Raw genomic sequence first — 4,852 nt, 5'->3', positions numbered from 1 at the left:
TTCCTTTTATTTTAAGTTTTGTTACAGACGTATGTTAAGTTCAGTTGTCCTGATTTAAAGAAGTAAATTGTGTATGGAGCTACATCGATAGTGTGCACTTATTGCCTTAGTCTATTAAATATGAAACTGTAGAATGAATATCAATTGTTTGTTATACATGTTATATGAGCAAAACATTGAAGGCCGCAATCTTCATTTGAAACAAGAGTAAAAAGAATATATACCCATTGCACAAAGACGTAAGGGGGATAACCAATGCTTGGCATATCCCTAGATATGATTACACCAAGTGCAGACCTGACTTTATTGTTCAATCTTTATAAAAAAAATAATATTAAATCTGTCTAAATAAATAAATGTACTGTTTAAATGGATTATTTTGCATGTAATGAGACACAAACATCCCCTCTGATATGTCTTACAACACATTGTATTGCCATAGATTAACAAATGGTGTACCTGAAAATATCACCACAACAGAAGAAGACGTGTTACCGTAAAACACCAGCAGAGATAAATCTATCATGAGAACCAGCAGTATAGATCAACTTATATCAATGAAAACTGCCAAGTTTGTCATGGTACACACCAAATGCAGTTACAAAAACACAATCCCTATCATGGCTGTTTGCTTTAAAATTCGAAAGAAAAGTAGCATCTTAACATCGCAAACCAAATTAATGACAGACGATGGTCCATAAAATCGCACAAGTTTGACCCGCTTTATACACAACACTCACTTCCTTTTGAAACGCTTCAAACACAAACAACAAAATACATTTTCGGTGTGAGAATTTAACATAACCACGGCTGTTCCAAACATAAAACAGAGTTAAAACTTAAATTTAAATAACGATTTGAACAGCTTTTAAAATAATCTTGAAAAACCATACAAGTTATTGTATAATTCTTATTTAATAGCCTGCTGCAAGTGCAGTTCACGATTTTAGCATTATGTCTAAGCATTTAAAATTCTATTGTTGTTGTTTTCCCTTTAAATTCGTCTACGAAAACTGTACCAACCGAAAAGGCATCATTTGTAGATTAATTTTACCTGATTTGTTCCACATTTATACACTAACACTTTCCTTCCAAACGTTTAAACTCGGCAACGTTTTCAAAATGTATACGCGGTATGAAAGTTGGACAGCGTAAATTGAGAGCGATCTCGGGTTCGGACTAATTTTGCTCCTTTCCCCCGTTTGTTTAAACATTTAAAATCAACATAATATGAAAGTGCGTATTTAAAGCTTTGTTCGTTTAACTTGTTTGAAGATATTTTAGCTTCATCTAATTTTTTAAATTTAACAAACAACTTAAATTTATTTTATTTAAGTATTTGATGAAAAGTATACGTGCCAAAAAAAATTGAACAAGCTCTTTTCAAAGAGTAACTATATATATACTTTCTCTAAAAATGAGGGTACTTTTTATATGGCCTTCCAAATACCGTTTCGATCCCTAACATCACTGAAGAGACATTTATTGTCGAAATCCGGATATGGTGTACTAAAGAAATATTGACACCGAATGTTTGGCACAACATCCTGTCCACAAGTTAACAATTTTTTTTTCTGTGACGTAATAAAAATTTATATTAGGATCCATTTTGTTACATCTTGTGATCAATTTTATTTGGCAATCGTCAATGGCAGTCAGCAGGGTTAAAGAACATCAGTTGTTCGACCTGTTAGTCAAATGCGTTTTGTTTAAATATACTTTTTCACTCTTTTGGAAAATGTTGTTTGTGCTGTTTTTAGACCCTTCTACAACGAAATTTGTTTGACATGCACACGTATAAAAACTGCGGTTTTTATCCAACGCAGTCATAGGTTTGAACGTAGTTTTCAATTTAGACTCGTTTATATTTTTTGTTTGGGCATGTATCATATTTTCCCTCCGGTTTATATGATCCGTTCCTCCTATATATTGACTCTTAAAATTCAAGAGTTAATCGAAAAATGAGGGTACTTTCTCTAAAAATGAGGGTACTTTTTATATGGCCTTCCAAATACCGTTTCGATCCCTAACATCACTGAAGAGACATTTATTGTCGAAATCCGGATATGGTGTACTAAAGAAATATTGACACCGAATGATTGTGGCACAACATCCTGTCCACAAGTTAACAATTTTTTTTTCTGTGACGTAATAAAAATTTATATTAGGATCCATTTTGTTACATCTTGTGATCAATTTTATTTGGCAATCGTCAATGGCAGTCAGCAGGGTTAAAGAACATCAGTTGTTCGACCTGTTAGTCAAATGCGTTTTGTTTAAATATACTTTTTCACTCTTTTGGAAAATGTTGTTTGTGCTGTTTTTAGACCCTTCTACAACGAAATTTGTTTGACATGCACACGTATAAAAACTGCGGTTTTTATCCAACGCAGTCATAGGTTTGAACGTAGTTTTCAATTTAGACTCGTTTATATTTTTTGTTTGGGCATGTATCATATTTTCCCTCCGGTTTATATGATCCGTTCATACTATATATTGACTCTTAAAATTCAAGAGTTAATCTAAAAATGAGGGTACTTTTTATATGGCCTTCCAAATACCGTTTCGATCCCTAACATCACTGAAGAGACATGTATTGTCGAAATCCGGATATGGTGTACTAAAGAAATATTGACACCGAATGTTTGTGGCACAACATCCTGTCCACAAGTTAACAATTTTTTTTTCTGTGACGTAATAAAAATTTATATTAGGATCCATTTTGTTACATCTTGTGATCAATTTTATTTGACAATCGTCAATGGCAGTCAGCAGGGTTAAAGAACATCAGTTGTTCGACCTGTTAGTCAAATGCGTTTTGTTTAAATATACTTTTTCACTCTTTTGGAAAATGTTGTTTGTGCTGTTTTTAGACCCTTCTACAACGAAATTTGTTTGACATGCACACGTATAAAAACTGCGGTTTTTATCCAACGCAGTCATAGGTTTGAACGTAGTTTTCAATTTAGACTCGTTTATATTTTTTGTTTGGGCATGTATCATATTTTCCCTCCGGTTTATATGATCCGTTCATCCTATATATTGACTCTTAAAATTCAAGAGTTAATCTAAAAATGAGGGTACTTTTTATATGGCCTTCCAAATACCGTTTCGATCCCTAACATCACTGAAGAGACATTTATTGTCGAAATCCGGATATGGTGTACTAAAGAAATATTGACACCGAATGTTTGTGGCACAACATCCTGTCCACAAGTTAACAAATTTTTTTTCTGTGACGTAATAAAAATTTATATTAGGATCCATTTTGTTACATCTTGTGATCAATTTTATTTGGCAATCGTCAATGGCAGTCAGCAGGGTTAAAGAACATCAGTTGTTCGACCTGTTAGTCAAATGCGTTTTGTTTAAATATACTTTTTCACTCTTTTGGAAAATGTTGTTTGTGCTGTTTTTAGACCCTTCTACAACGAAATTTGTTTGACATGCACACGTACAAAAACTGCGGTTTTTATCCAACGCAGTCATAGGTTTGAACGTAGTTTTCAATTTAGACTCGTATATATATATATATATATATACTGCAGCTGTGCTATTTGAGCAGTCAAATTGCATTTACCGTATGTTCATATGTGATATACATTTACTGACCGTATATCACCTTGTTTGTGACGTGGACAATGTGTTTCCGTAGAGTCTTATTTATGAAGTCAACAAAACATACAGTTCGCGGAGATTTTACGTCTTCCACTATAAATTTAGAAATGAGGTTTTTTACCCTAAATATAAGAGTTGCAGTATATAAAGAATAACCATTCATTGTCTCGAAATATCAATGTTATTTGTACTCTGCTCGAAACAGGTCGAATATATTGATTGTTGGTTGATTGTTGGTTGCTTAACGTCCAGTGGCAAATATTTCATGCATATTCAGGACGAGAACAAGTTCACAATAAATACAATAGGTAGGTTGATACAATAGAGGCCATCTGGGATGATGGTCGGAGAAATTTGGACTGCCACCGGAAAAAGAGGGTATATTGGATAGGGACAGAATTTCGCCTTGCAACAGGCCACCTACGGACCCCTCAGAGAGTTGTTGCAAGGGTTCTTAACGTGCAAAGAGCGTGGCACTCTCTTTACACGAGGCATCGGATTTAACGTCCCCCTTCTGACCGGACGTGACTGCGAACTTGATACATCCCGCACAGCCAAACGGACGCCCCACTTCGGCAAGCGTTTTACTGCCGGTCGGGAGAAGACCAAGTGACCATATTTCTATACCCCAGTCACCCTTGGGGATCGAATATATATATATATTGTTACACCTGTGTCGTGTGTTATACCTTTATTTACTTTATAGACTGATTAGTATATATTTTTATGTCATAAATTTTAAAAACTTTTACCTTTACTATGGATACAACTGATAAAATTAATGAAGCTACCTTAAATGTACATGGTTTATTAGATTATCATTGTCAGTACACTTTAAAAGAATTTTGTATACAGCATTATTTAGATATTCTTATCTTACAAGGAACACATGTTTCTAATTCAAAAATTTCTAAGCAGTTAGATAATTATTGACAGCAATGTGAGAAAAAAAAAACAGTCATGAAAATTATGTGAATTGCAGTGTTCTGTCATTGTTTATGTTTGTGAATTTGGATAAATATTCAATAGACTTTATTTGTGCTAGTATTTGCGTTGATATTTGATTTCAATGTTTTTCAAAGTCCGATACAAGACTTCAGAAAAGAAATACCTCGCTGAACATTCACACACAAATTCGCATTTCATATCTGGTGAAGTTTGAAAAATAAAATCATTTTAAAATAGATAATTCCTTGCAGTCTGATATCATTCAATTTAATCTAACTGATAGATC

This window comes from Mytilus trossulus, chromosome 9, assembly GCF_036588685.1.
Source record: "Mytilus trossulus isolate FHL-02 chromosome 9, PNRI_Mtr1.1.1.hap1, whole genome shotgun sequence".
Classification (NCBI taxonomy): Eukaryota; Metazoa; Mollusca; class Bivalvia; order Mytilida; family Mytilidae; genus Mytilus; species Mytilus trossulus.
Note: the sequence above shows the minus strand (reverse complement) of the source record.